Here is a 15,935-nt window from a genome sequence, read left to right on the forward strand (position 1 = left end):
AAATTTTCAGGAACAAGCCAATCAAAATTCTTTTCTAGTGCCTCACACATTCCCAAGAGCTTGCAAGGTATTGATGTTTTAATATCCCCCTCATAATTAACTTTATTAGTGTACTTTTGTCTATCCTTTTCCATCTTCTCAAGGGTACTGGCAAAGTTGGTATAAGAACCTAGCATATTATATTTAGTGAAAACTTTTCTAGCTTCTCTCGCTATTCCCCCAAATTCTTTAAGAAGGGTTTCTAATACAAAATCTTTCTTTTCTCCTTCTTCCATATCACTGAGTGTAAGAAACATATGTTGAATCACAGGATTAAGATTAACAAATCTAGCTTCTAATGCGTGTACTAAAGAAGCAACAACAATTTCATAAGTGGGGGCAAGTTCTGCCAAGTGTCTATCTTCAAAATCTTCGACCGTACTAATATGAGTGAAAAAATCTTCTATATTGTCTTTCCCAAGGATAGACCCTCGACCTACCGGTACATCTTTAAGAATAAACTTAGGAGGAAACATTATGAAATAAGTAAAGTAAATGCAAGTAACTAATTTTTTTGTGTTTTTGATATAGCAAACAAGATAGCAAATAAAGTAAAACTAGCAACTAATTTTTTTGTATTTTGATTTAGTGCAGCAAACAAAGTAGTAAATAAAACTAAGCAAGACAAAAACAAAGTAAAGAGATTGAGAAGTGGAGACTCCCCTTGCAGCGTGTCTTGATCTCCCGGCAACGGCGCTTAAATTTAGCTTGATGACGCGTAAAGCACATGCCCGTTGGGAACCCCAAGTGGAAGGTGTGATGCGTACAGCAGCAAGTTTCCCTCAGTAAGAAACCAAGGTTTATCGAACCAGTAGGAGCCAAGAAGCACGTTGAAGGTTGATGGCGGTGGGATGTAGTGCGGCGCAACACCAGGGATTCCGGCGCCAACGTGGAACCTGCACAACACAACCAAAGTACTTTGCCCCAACGAAACAGTGAGGTTGTCAATCTCACCGGCTTGCTGTAACAAAGGATTAACCGTATTGTGTGGAAGATGATTGTTTGCAGAAAAAGTAGAACAAGTATTGCAGTAGATTGTATTTCAGTAAAGAGAATTGGACCGGGGTCCACAGTTCACTAGAGGTGTCTCTCCCATAAGACAAACAGCATGTTGGGTGAACAAATTACAGTTGGGCAATTGACAAATAAAGAGAGCATGATCATGCACATACATATCATGATGAGTATAGTGAGATTTAATTGGGCATTACGACAAAGTACATAGACCGCCATCCAACTGCATCTATGCCTAAAAAGTCCACCTTCAGGTTATCATCCGAACCCCCTCCAGTATTAAGTTGTAAAGCAACAGACAATTGCATTAAGTATGGTGCGTAATGTAATCAACAACTACATCCTTAGACATAGCATCAATGTTTTATCCCTAGTGGCAACAGCACAACACAACCTTAGAACTTTCTGTCACTGTCCCAGGTGTCAATGGAGGCATGAACCCACTATCGAGCATAAGTACTCCCTCTTGGAGTTACAAGCATCTACTTGGCCAGAGCATCTACTAGTAACGGAAAGCATGCAAGATCATAAACAACACGTAGATATAACTTTGATAATCAACATAACAAGTATTCTCTATTCATCGGATCCCAACAAACGCAACATATAGAATTACAGATAGATGATCTTGATCATGTTAGGCAGCTCACAAGATCCGACAATGATAGCACAATGGGGAGAAGACAACCATCTAGCTACTGCTATGGACCCATAGTCCAGGGGTAGACTACTCACACATCACACCGGAGGCGACCATGGCGGCGTAGAGTCCTCCGGGAGATGATTCCCCTCTCCAGCAGGGTGCCGGAGGCGATCTCCTGGATCCCCCGAGATGGGATCGGCGTTGGCGGCGTCTCTGGAAGGTTTTCCGTATCGTGGCTCTCGGTACTGGGGGTTTCGTCACGAAGGCTTTAAGTAGGCGGAAGGGTAGGTCAAGAGGCGGCGCGAGGGGCCCAGACCATAGGCCGGCGCGGCCGGGGGGGGGGGGGGGGCCGCGCCGCCCTAGGGTTTGGCTGCCTCGTGGCCCCTCTTCGTCTCGTCTTCGGACTTCTGGAAGCTTCGTGGCAAAATAGGACCCTGGGCGTTGATTTCGTCCAATTCCGAGAATATTTCCTTACTAGGATTTCTGAAACCAAAAACAGCAGAAACAAAGAATCGGCACTTCGGCATCTTGTTAATAGGTTAGTTCCAGAAAATGCACGAATATGACATAAAGTGTGCATAAAACATGTAGATAACATCAATAATGTGGCATGGAACATAAGAAATTATCGATACGTCGGAGACGTATCAATGTGCCTTCTGTAGAACCTGACGCACCTGTAAGTAGTGGTGATGATTCCGCTGAATCTGATCAAGAAGGATCTGCATCTCTAGGACAAGATGTCAGCTGTCATTCACCTGAACCTGAGCTGAAGTTAGCAACGGTAGCTTATATAGCACGGACTGTCCTTCAAGCTCTAAAGATCCAGTTGGGTGGTTCACAGGACCAGCTACTCCAAGCCATTGTCACTACAAAAGACCAGCCAGCATGCTTCGTCATCTCCTGCATACTGTTTGACAAGTCAAGCACTGCAATCGGCGCATTGTTCAATCCCATCAGCATGGAGAGAGGAGCTATGTTTATGTCAAGATGATTCATGCTGATTTGGTAAGGTTCCATGATAAGATGTATGGGTGGGGTGAGGCAAGAGCCACATTTTGCAGCATTCACACAGTCTTCGCTCTTGAGCCAGACCCCATGGATGCTTACCCAGTGGTGCAGCTGTCCTGACTTGATATATGTTTTATGATCAGTATGTCATTGTCGTGGAACTGTGATGTGGAGCTACCTTTCTTATGGTTTCTAGGCTTTTGGTTTCAACATGTATTATGGAGCTTACCTTAGGACTTTCGCATGCGTTTGGCTGTTGACCTGTAATGTTTGTGGTTGGTTGTCTAATCTACTTGGCACAATCACATTGCAAAGGCAAATGTTCCTTTTCTCTTTAATTGTTATTATGACTTATGTGTTATAACCAGGCAAGAATATGCAATCTTGGTTCTCTGACCGATATATATGTACACATAACTTTTGTTCACATAATAACACTTACACGGGAAAAGAGTAGCTTTCTCTGTTGGACAAATACCAAACCACAAAAGGGTAACAACACAATATCCAAACTAGGTACGGCACCTGTTGAGCATACATGACTTTTGGCGTAAAATCACGTTAACCAACACTAGCATCATCTTGTTCTTTGCAAGGTGCTATGCTTATCAGTCTAATCCCAATACACCACCTACTTCAGGTGGCACGATGATGTCAAGTGCAGGCTCACCAGTACCAACTCTCTTGCATCAGTCTCCATTGAATGTACGCCACTGCTGCAGTAGACACCATTAGCAATGCAAGCTGAAGGTGTTCTTATCCTCATATCAGGATCACATAATACAGGTGTCAAGCTTCATGCACTAGCCAACACAATAAAAAGTCCGAACTAGGATAGCTAGGAAAAAAACATGAAGATCTTTTTTTCGAATCCCACGCTAAACATCTTTTTTTTTAACTAATTAGGTAAGCTCTTGCTGACAAACATATTACAGCAACTCCAGCAGTGGCTCTATATTTTGGCGCTGTGGGCTGAATGGCTGATGCTGCGCATGGAGCCGGCAATAGCTTCACCGGAAGCTGCAAACTGTGGCGGCCAAATGCAGGGCTGAAATAGCGTATTTTCAGAGGCGCTGTAAATGCAGCGCCAAAAACAGAATATAATGAAAAATAGAGTGCAGTAAAACAGAAGATCAAACAAAGACTAGAAATAGACATAAAATAGGATAAAATTAGCTTGATAGATACTCCGTAGTTCATATTTTTACAAAGTAGTGCGATAAAACTAAACTAAAACTCGACATCTGACGAGTCCAGTGTCGTGCCCGACACCGGATCCGACGAGAAGAGGTCAATCCAACGGGGGTCGTCCTCGCCAATGGTGGTCGACCCGGCGAGCTGCGCTTCGATGAAGGCCCGCTTCGTCGCCTTCTCCGCCCTCCGTCGTGCGCGGTCCTCCTTCTTCGCTGCCCGCCTCGTCGCCTTCTCCGCCCTCCGTCTGCGGAAGTGCTCGTTCTCGGCGGCAACGTCCTCGGGGAAGCGGGCCGCCCACTCGCGCGCCGCGCGCTCGTCCCGCTCGGCGATGCGCAAACGGCGCTCCGTCTCGCGACGGCGGTGCTGTTCCTCCTGTCTAACGATGTACGGCGGCGGCGCGAGATCCTCGGCCTGCTGGCGCGTCCACACGTCATGGAAATTCATCGACGATCGCGGGCGCCCGAGCCGCCACGCCACGGCGTCGTACGCGCGCGCGCGGCCTCGTGCGCGGTCTCGTAGGTGCCGAGGCCGATGCGCTCGCCGCCGTCACGTATCTCCGCGTAATACGTACCTTTGGGCGCGCGGACGCCGCGGTACCCCGTGCCCGAGACGCGGAGCATCGCGAGCTCGACGCGAGACGAGGCATGGCGGCGGCGGCGGAAGCGGAGCCGCGGCGGCGATATTAGGCGCAGATGGGCAAATTTTAGCAACCCGTGTCCATCTTTTTTTTTGGCAGGATTACGCCATGTACCACCTTCCAATTAGTAAATAGTACTGTTCAGCCTTCCCCTGTTGGGCCCAATATTTCACTTTGGGTTGCCAACGGCCATCTACATGGTAATTGCTCTCGGCCTACTTGCTCCGGCTGTCGAAGCCCAATAACTACAAATGGGCCTTTCGCTCATGCAATTTCGGCCCTTTTCTAATGAAACACAGATCCTATGAATGGCAAAAGAAAAAAAACGCGGAGATTCTACATAAAAGTTGTTTTTATTTATTTTGAATTATTAGGTTCCAATTTTTGAAACTGCTCATGCCCAATATGAAAATCCTTGTTCGCTCCATACCCACGTGGATAACGGTATTTTTAATAATTCATAAAGTGGATTTGAAATTTAAAACATATCCAAATAATTCCATGATTTAATCTATCAACTTGCAAGATCTTGGAGAGAAAAAGCTTGTATTAGTCTGCAGAATCCTCACCGTTTCAAAGGCGGCAGTGGATCAAAAGAAAAAAGGAAGTAGCCAGAAATTAGGGGTCAAAAATAACTCCAAGAAATGTAACTTTTATTGTTCGTAGAGGATGACATGCGGGACCCATGAGCCAGCAGCTTACTCAACGTTTCAAAGGCGGCATGAGATCGGAAGAAAAAGGCAAGTGACCAAATATCGGAGCCAAAAATAATCCAAGAAATGAAACTTATTGTACATAGAGGATGACATGCGGGTCCCATTTTGCAGCAGCGGTTTCAGCGTTTCAAATGCGGTTTGAGATCAAAAGAAAAAGAAAGTAGCCAGAAATTAGGGGTAAAAAACTCCAAAAAAAGAAAGTTGATTGTACATAGAGGATGACATGCGGGTCCCATGAGTCGCAGCTTACTCAACGTTTCCATGGCGGCAGGGGATCAAAAGAAAAAGGAAATAGCCAAAAATCAGAGGTGAAAAAAAACCAAGAAAAGAAATTTTATAGTACATAGAGGATGACATGCGGGTCCCATGAGCCAGCAGGTTCCTCAACGTTTTCAAAGGCCGGTGGGGATCAAAAGAAAAAGGCAAATAGCCAGAAATTAGGGGTAAACAATAAATCCAACAAAGGAAAGGTTTATTGTTCATAGATGCTGACATGTGGGACCCATGAGCCAGCAGCGTCAAGGCAAGTGACCAAAAATCAGGGGTAAAAAAATCCAAGAAAAGGAACTTTATTGTACATAGAGGATGACATGTGGGTCCCATGAGCCAGCACCTTACTCAACGTTTCAGAGGCGGCTTGAGATCGAAAGAAAAAGGAAAGTGACCGAATATCAGGAGCTAAAAATAATCCAAGAAAGGAAACTTTTATTGTACATAGAGGTTGACATATGGGTCCCACTAATACAAGCTCTTTCGCTCGAAGATCTTGCAAGTTGATTGTACATAGAGGATGACATGCGGGACCCATTTAGCAGCAGCGGTCTCAATGTTTCCAAGGCGGCAGTGGATCAAAAGAAAAAGGAAATAGCCAAAATCAGAGGGTGAAAAATAAATCCAACAAAGGAGAGGTTTATTGTCCATGGAGGCTGACATCTGGGACCCACGAGCCAGCAGCGTCCTCTACGTTTAGAAGGCGACTGGGGATCGAAAGAAAAAGGCAAATAGCCGTAAAATTAGGGGTACAAAATAACTCCAAGAAAGGAAGTGTTTATTGTTCATAGAGGCTGACATGTGGGACCCATGAGCCAGCAAAGTCTTCAACGTTTCAAAGGCGGCAGGGGATCAAAAGAAAAAGGCAAATAGCCAGAAATTAGGGGTACAAAATAACTCCAAGAAAGGAAGTGTTTATTGTTCATAGAGGATGACATGCGGGACCCATTTAGCAGCAGCGGTCTCAACGTTTCCAAGGCGGCACGGGATCAAAAGAAAAAGGAAGTAGCCAGAAATTAGGGTTCAAAAATAACTCCAAGAAAGGAAACTTTTATTGTTCGTAGAGGATGACATGCGGGACCCATGAGCCAGCAGCTTACTCAACGTTTCAAAGGCGGCATGAGATCGAAAGAAAAAGGCAAGTGACAAAATATCAGGAGACAAAGATAATCCAAGAAAAGAAAACTTTATTGTACATAGAGGATGACATGCGGGTCCCATTTAGCACGGCGGTCTCAACGTTTCAAATGCGGCTTGAGATCAAAAGAAAAGAAAGTAGCCAGAAATTAGGGGGTAAAAAAACTCCAAGAAAGGAAAGTTTTATCGATGAGCCAGCAGAGTCCTCAACGTTTCAAAGGCGGCAGGGGATCAAAAGAAAAAGGAAATAGCCGAAAATCAGAGGGTGAAAAAAAAACCAAGAAAATGAACTTTTATAGTACATAGAGGATGACATGCGGGTCCCATAGGTTTTTAAACGTTTCAAACGTGGATTGAGATCGAAAGAAAAAGGCAAGTGACCAAATATCAGGAGCCAAAAATAATTCAAGAAAAGAAACTTGATTGTACATAGAGTATGACATGCGGGTCCCATTTAGCAGCAGCGGTATCACCGTTTGAGAGGCTGCACGGGATCGAAAGAAAAAGGCAAGTGACCAAATATCAGGAGCCAAAAATAATCTAAGAAAAGAAATTTTACTGTACATAGAGGATGACATGCGGGTCCCATTTTGCAGCAGCGGTCTCAACATTTCCAAGGTGGCACAGGACCAAAAGAACAATGAAGTAGCCAGAAATCAGGGGGTGAAAAAATTCCAAAAAAAGAACGATTTCAATTGGGCTGCATGTGGACATCTGGGCATTCGAACTATCCTGCTGGGCCTTTTGACTCGTACAATTTCAGCCCACTCCAAAACAGGATAGTTCGGATTTTTCTAAAAAAACAGGAAAGTCCTATGCTTCGCAAAAACAAAAACAAGGAGATTCAGCATATAAATTTGTTTATGTAAAAATAAATATTTAATTTATCTGTTGAAATAGCTCGAGCGCAATACACCGTTTATTGTGCAAAATAATCAAGATATCACATGTTTCTTGTACGGGGAGGCTGACATCGGGGACCCATGAGCCAGCAGCGTCGTTTTAAAGGCGGCAGGGGATGGAAAGAAAAAATAAACCAAAAATCTGTTGGTAAAAAATCAAGAAAAGAAACATTTTCGTTCTGAGAGGATGACATGCGGGACCCATGAGGCAGCAACATCCTCAGCGTTTATTGTTCATAGAGGCTAACATGTGGGACCCGTGAGCCAGCAGCGTCCTCAACGTTTTAAAGGCGGCAGGATATCGAAAGAAAAAATAAGCCAAAAATCATTTGGTAAACAATATCCAAGAAAAGAAACATTTACCGTTCTGAGAGGATGACATGCGGGACCCATGAGGCAAGCGGCATCCTCAACGATTCCAAGGCGGCAGGGGATCAAAGAAAAAAAGGAAATATCCAGAAATTAATTAGGGGTTCAAAAAATCCATCAAAGGAAACTTTTATTGTTCATAGAGGATGACTTGTGGGACCGACCTGCCAACATATGACGTCCTCATCGTTTCAAAGGGGCAGGAGATCAAAAGAAAAAGGCAAATAGCCAGAAATTAGGGGTCAAAAATAACTCCAAGAAAGGAAACTTTTATTGTTCGTAGAGGATGACATGCGGGACCCATGAGCCAGCAGCTTACTCAACGTTTCAAAGGCGGATGAGATCGAAAGAAAAAGGCAAGTGACAAAATATCAGGAGCAAAAGATAATCCAAGAAAAGAAACTTTATTGTACATAGAGGATGACATGTGGGTCCCATTTAGCAGCAGCGGTATCACCGTTTGAGAGGCGGCAGGGGTTCAAAAGAAAAAAGAAATTGCCAAAAATCAGAGGGTGAAAAAAACCAAGAAAATGAACTTTTATAGTACATAGAGGATGACATGCGGGTCCCATGAGCCAGCAGGTTCCTCAACGTTTCAAACGTGGCATGAGATCGAAAGAAAAAGGCAAGTGACCAAATATCAGGAGCCAAAAATAATTCAAGAAAAGAAACTTGATTGTACATAGAGGATGACATGCGGGTCCCAATTAGCAGCAGCGGTATCACCGTTTGAGAGGCTGCACGGGATCGAAAGAAAAAGGCAAGTGACCAAATATCAGGAGCCAAAAATAATCCAAGAAAAGAAATTTTATTGTACGTAGAGGATGACATGCGGGTCCCATTTTGCAGCAGCGGTCTCAACGTTTCCAAGGCGGCACAGAACCAAAAGAAAAATGAAGTAGCCAGAAATCAGGGGGTGAAAAAAATCCAAGAAGAAAGATTTCAATTGGGCTGCATCTGGACATCTGGGCCTTCGAACTATCCTGCTTGGCCTTTTGACTCGTACAATTTCAGCCCACTCCAAAACAGGAAAGTTCCGAATTTTCTAAAAAAACAGGAAAATCCTATGCTTCGCAAAGACAAAAAAACAAGGAGATTCAACATATAAGTTTGTTTATGTAAAAATAAAGATTTAATTATCCGTTTGAAATAGCTCAGAGCGCAATACATTGTTTATTGTCTGCAAAATAATCAAGATATCATATGTTTCTTGTACGGGGAGGATGACATCGGTGACCGATGATCCTACAGCATCTTCAACGTTTGAAAGGCGGCAGGGGATGGAAAGAAAAAATAAACCATAAATCTGTTGGTAAAAAATCCAAGAAAAGAAACATTTTCGTTACGAGAGGATGACATGCGGGACCCATGAGGCGACGGCATCCTCGGCGTTTATTGTTCATAGAGGTTGACATGTGGGACCCGTGAGCCGCAGGCGTCCTCAACGTTTTAAAGGCTGCACGTGATCGAAAGAAAAATAAGCCAAAAATCGTTTGGTCAACAAAATCCAAGAAAATAAACATTTACCGTTCTGAGAGGATGACATGCGGGACCCATGAGCCTGCAGGTTCCTCAACGATTCCAAGGCGGCGGGGAAATATCCGTAAATTAATTAGGGGTTCAAAATAAATCCATCAAAGGAAACTTTTATTGTTCATAGAGGATGACATGTGGGACCGACCTGCCAACAGGCCGTCCTCATCGTTTCGAGAGGGGCAGGAGATCAAAAGAAAAAGGCAAATAGCCAGAAATTAGGGGTAAAAAATAACTCCAAGAAAGAAAACTTTTATTGTTCGTAGAGGATGACATGCGGGACCCATGAGCCAGCAGCTTACTCAACGTTTCAAAGGCGGCATGAGATCGAAAGAAAAAGGCAAGTGACAAAATATCCGGAGCCAAAGATAATCCAAGAAAAGAAACTTTATTGTACGTAGAGGATGACATGCGGGTCCCATTTAGCAGCAGCGGTCTCAACGTTTCAAATGCGGCTTGAGATCAAAAGAAAAAGAAAGTTGATTGTACATAGAGGATGACATGCGGGTCCCATGAGTCAGCAGCTTACCCAACATTTCCAAGGCGGCAGGGGATCAAAAGAAAAAGGAAATAGCCAAAAATCGAGAGGGTGAAAAAAATAAAGAAAATAAACTTTTATAGCACATAGAGGATGACATGCGGGTCCCATGAGCCAGCAGGTTCCTCAACGTTTCAAACGTGGCATGAGATCGAAAGAAAAAGGCAAGTGACCAAATATGAGGAGCCAAAAATAATTCAAGAAAAGAAAGTTTTATAGTACATAGAGGATGACATACGGGTCCCATTTAGCAGCAGCGGTATCACCGTTTGAGAGGCGGCAGGGGTTCAAAAGAAAAAAGAAATTGCCAAAAATCAGAGGGTGAAAAAACCAAGAAAATGAACTTTTATAGTACATAGAGGATGACATGCGGGTCCCATGAGCCTGCAGGTTCCTCAACGTTTCAAACGTGGCATGAGATCGAAAGAAAAAGGCAAGTGCCCAAATATGAGGTGCCAAAAAAAACTCCAAGAAAAGAAAGTTGATTGCTCATAGAGGATGACATGCGGGTCCCATTTAGCTGGAGCGGTCTCACTGTTTGAGAGGCGGCAGGGGATCGAAAGAAAAAGGCAAGTGACCAAATATCAGGAGCCAAAAATAATTCAAGAAAAGAAAGTTTTATAGTCCATAGAGGATGACATGCGGGTCCCATTTAGCAGCAGCGGTATCACCATTTGAGAGGCGGTAGGGGATCGAAAGAAAAAGGCAAGTGACCAAATATGAGGTGCCAAAAAAAAATCCAAGAAAAGAAAGTTTTATAGTACATAGAGGATGACATGCGGGTCCCATTTAGCAGCAGCGGTATCTGTTGGAGATATGCCCAAGAGGCAATAATAAAATGGTTATTATAATATATCTTCGAGTTTATGATAATGTTTACATACCATGCTATAATTGTATTAACCGAAACATTGATACATGTGTGTTATGTGAACAACAAAGAGTCCCTAGTAAGCCTCTTGTATAACTAGCTTGTTGATTAATAGATGATCATGGTTTCGTGATCATGAACATTGGATGTTATTAATAACAAGGTTATGTCATTATATGAATGATGTAATGGACACACCCAATTAAGCGTAGCATAAGATCTCGTCATTAAGTTATTTGCTATAAGCTTTCGATACATAGTTGCCTAGTCCTTATGACCATGAGATCATGTAAATCACTTATACCGGAAAGGTACTTTGATTACACCAAACGCCACTGCGTAAATGGGTGGTTATAAAGGTGGGATTAAGTATCCGGAAAGTATGAGTTGAAGCATATGGATCAACAGTGGGATTTGTCCATCCCGATGACGGATAGATATACTCTGGGCCCTCTCGGTGGAATGTCGTCTATGTCTTGCAAGCATATGAATAAGTTCATAAGAGACCACATACCACGGTACGAGTAAAGAGTACTTGTCAGGAGACGAGGTTGAACAAGGTATAGAGTGATACCGATGATCAAACCTCGGACAAGTAAAATATCGCGTGACAAAGGGAATTGGTATCGTATGTGAATGGTTCATTCGATCACTGAAGTCATCGTTGAATATGTGGGAGCCATTATGGATCTCAGATCCCGCTATTGGTTATTGGTCGGAGTGAGTACTCAACCATGTCCGCATAGTTCACGAACCGTAGGGTGACACACTTAAAGTTGGATGTTGAAATGGTAGAACTTGAATATGGAATGGAGTTCGAATATTTGTTCGGAGTCCCGGATGAGATCCCGGACATCACGAGGAGTTCCGGAATGGTCGGAGAATAAGATTCATATATAGGATGTCATTTTATGTGAAATAAAATGTCGCGGAAGGTTCTATGGAAGGTTCTAGAAGGTTCTAGAAAAGTCCGGAAGAAACCACCAAGGAAGGTGGAGTCCACATGGGACTCCACCTCCATGGCCGGCCAGCCCTAGATGGGGAGGAGTCCCAAGTGGACTCCTCCATAGGGGGCCGGCCACCCCCCACATGGGAGGTGGAAATCCCACCTTTTGGTGGGAGTCCTAGTTGGGCTAGGTTTCCCCTCTTATGGAAGGTTTTTGATTCGGGTCTTATTCGAAGACTTGGACACCAACACTTGGGGATCCACCTATATAATGAGGGGCCAAGGGAGGGCCCGGCCACCCCAAGACCACAAGCTGGCCGCCCCCTTGAGTGGCCGGCCACCCTCCCAAACCCTAGCCGCCCCCTCTCCTCCATAACTCCCGCGTAGCTTTAGCGAAGCTCCGCCGGACTTCTCCACCACCACCGACACCACGCCGTCGTCTTTGTCGGATTCAAGAGGAGCTACTACTTCCGCTGCCCGCTGGAACGGGGAGGTGGACGTCGTCTTCATCAACAACCGAACGTGTGACCGAGTACGGAGGTGCTGCCCGTTCGTGGCGCCGGAACCGATCGTGATCAAGATCTTCTACGCGCTTTTGCAAGCGGCAAGTGATCGTCTACCGCAGCAACAAGAGCCTCATCTTGTAGGCTTTGGAATCTCTTCAAGGGTGAGACTCGATACCCCCTCGTTGCTACCGTCTTCTAGATTGCATCTTGGCTTGGATTGCGTGTTCGCGGTAGGAAAATTTTTGTTTTCTATGCAACGTTATCCTACAGTGGTATCAGAGCCGTGTCTATGCATAGATGGTTGCACGAGTAGAACACAATGGTTTGTGGGCGTTGATGCTCTTGTTATCTTTAGTTTGAGTACTTTGCATCTTTGTGGCATAGTGGGATGAAGCGGCTCGGACTAACTTTACATGACCGCGTTCATGAGACTTGTTCCTCGTTCGACATGCAACTTGTATTGCATAAGAGGCTTTGCGGGTGTCTGTCTCTCCTACTATAGTGAAGATTCAATTTACTCTTCTATCGAAAACATTAGTATCAACGTTGTGGTTCATGTTCGTAGGTAGATTAGATCTCTCTCGAAAACCCTAAACCACGTAAAATATGCAAACCAAATTAGAGACGTCTAACTTGTTTTTGCAGGGTTTGGTGATGTGATATGGCCATGATATGATGATGAATATGTATGAGATGATCATTATTGTATTGTGGCAACCGGCAGGAGCCTTATGGTTGTCTTTAATTTTCATGTTGAGTAGTATTTCAAAGTAGTTGTAATAGTTGCTACATGAGGTGAACAACCATGAAGACGGTGCCATGAACCTTGACGCCACGCCGATGATGATGGAGATCATGCTCATTGATGATGGAGATCATGTCCGTGCTTTGGAGATAAAGATCAAAGGCGCAAAGACAAAAGGGCCATATCATATCACATATGAACTGCATGTGATGTTAATCCTTTTATGCATCTTATTTTGCTTAGATCGCGACGGTAGCATTATAAGATGATCCCTCACATTAATATCAAGATAATAAAGTGTTCTCCCCTCGTATGCACCGTTGTAACAGTTCGTCGTTTCGAAGCATCTCGTGATGATCGGATGTGATAGATTCAACGATTCACATACAACGGGTGTAAGCCATGTTGCACACGCGGAATACTTGGGTTTGCTTGACGAGCCTAGCATGTACAGACATGGCCTCGGGACAACGGAAACCGAAAGGTTGAACACGAGTCATATGGATGATATGATCAACATGTTGATGTTCACCATTGAAGCTACATCATCTCACGTGATGATCGGTTTTGGTGTAGTGGATATGGATCGTGTACCACTTAACAACTATGAGGGATGTTGTATTAAGTGGGAGTTCATTAGTAATTAGATTAAAACATGAACTAATTATCATAAACATAGTCTGAGTAGTATTTTGAATTAATTTTGTAGTATTGGCATCCGTTTACTTCTATGCGCTAGTCTTATAATTGAGATAGAAATACTGTTAAAATCTGACAAGAAACTTTACGGATTGGTACCGTATTGTTAAAGAATCAAGAATTGATTAAGTCCTATTGCAAACTTTTAGTAAACCTCACATTGTTGATTCAAAGAGCTATGGTTTCAATTAGTACCTAAAGTTATCTTGTCTCCGTGAAACTTGAAATTCAAATCTGTTTGAAAAGTAAGGAGCTGAAAATTTAGTTTTCAGAAATAATCAAGGTATGAGATATATGTGATATCTAAGACCTTATTACAAGATGATAGAATATAATTTGGTGAGACTACATGAACTCATAAGTTTTATGGGAATGTACGAAGGTTGAAGACGCAAGGCGTCACAATCCTCCAACTATTGGGGCACTAACGATATTCGCATATCCATGAAGTGACCATCCTTAATATGCACCGTTACTAAAACTCGTCGTTTCGAAGCATCACGTGATGATCGGGTGTGATAGATTCTACGTGTGCATACAACGGGTGCAAGCTAGATTTGCACATGCAAATACCAAGGTTAAAACTTTACGAGCCTAGCATGTACAGACATGATCTCGAAAAGTCGTCATGATATGATGGATAAAATTATGAGTGAAATTGTTCATCATATTACAAAGTTACTAATAGTGAAATCTGGAACACTTGTCATATGATGATCAACTTCAAAGTAAGAACCTCAAGGTTATTGGTATTTGACCAACAAACCTAGAAGTTATTAATGTTGAAGTGTTTTTCTGAATAATGAGGAAAGCTAAAAGAGAAACTGCAAAAGATATTTTGGCCAAAAGAAAAGAAAAGACTAGAAAGTCTAGCTCAGGTGTATATAAATGATATACATGTTATGGTTGTATTCCTAGTTAAGTCACACAATGAAATTCTTGGGTATTAGTACCATATTGGTTGGTATGAAGTGTCATACAAAACAACGCAATACAAGAATACAATGGCCTAAGTGATCGACAAGGAATATGATAGAAAAGCACGTGCGGAACAAAATAAAGTGTTATTATGTTCGTTGTTGGCATTCTATCTAGCCCTTAGAATTTATAATAAAGAACTTAATAATTGTTATTTTGCTCTGGTCAAATAAAAACAATGAGTTGTTCAAATTATGACATTACTCCATGTACGATGGATAAGTTATTATAAATCTTAAAGGTGAAACACACATACATAAAACTGACGCTAAAATGCCATAAGGCAAATGATTTGAATTCCACTTATTTGTGGAACCGCCATTTAGGTCATGTTAGAAAGGAACGCATGAAGGAACTCCATGCAAATGGATTTTTGGAGTCATTTGATTTTTGAATCATTTGGCACTTGCAAATCTTTTCTAAAGAGAATGATTAAAATACCGTTCATAGGCCAAGAGTTGAACGGGCAACTAACTTTGTGAAAATATACATGATGATGTATGTGGATCACTAGGCATAGTTGTGTGCGGGAGATTCTTCTATTTCATGAAAACCTTCAAACAATGAATTGAGTATATATGTGGATATATTCAATAAGGAAAAGTTTGAAACATTTGAATAGGATTCAAATAAATTTCAGCATGAAGTGGAAATCATCGTAATAGAAAAGTCAAATATCTATGATTGGATCATGGTGAAAATATTTGAATTACGAGTTTTAGCAAACATCTAAGAGAGTTATGAAATTGTTCTACAACTTATGTTTCTTGGAGTATCATAGTGATGATGAAGTATCCAAGAGATATATCCAAACTTTGTTGGATCAATGATGAAATAAAATATTGATGCCATTATATTTTTGTGGATTATGCTTTAGTGACTACCGCTTTTACACTAAATAGAGCATCATCATGATCTGTTGAAATGACACCATACGAGTTATGGCATGGGTATAAACCTTAATAGTCCTTTCTTTAAATTTTGGTCTAAGAGTTTACAACCAAAATCGGATGAATGTCTTTGTTGGTTATCCCAGAGAATTGATTGGGAATTCTTCTCACAAGACAAAGACAAAAGTGTTTGTCAATGTTTCTTATTTCCGAGAAATTGTTTCTAATGAAGTATTTGAGTGGGAGGACAATATAATTTGATAAGGTTTATGAACACGAGCATAATGATCGAGTAGC

The sequence above is a fragment of the Lolium perenne genome, chromosome 1 (assembly GCF_019359855.2).
Source record: "Lolium perenne isolate Kyuss_39 chromosome 1, Kyuss_2.0, whole genome shotgun sequence".
Taxonomy (NCBI): domain Eukaryota; kingdom Viridiplantae; phylum Streptophyta; class Magnoliopsida; order Poales; family Poaceae; genus Lolium; species Lolium perenne.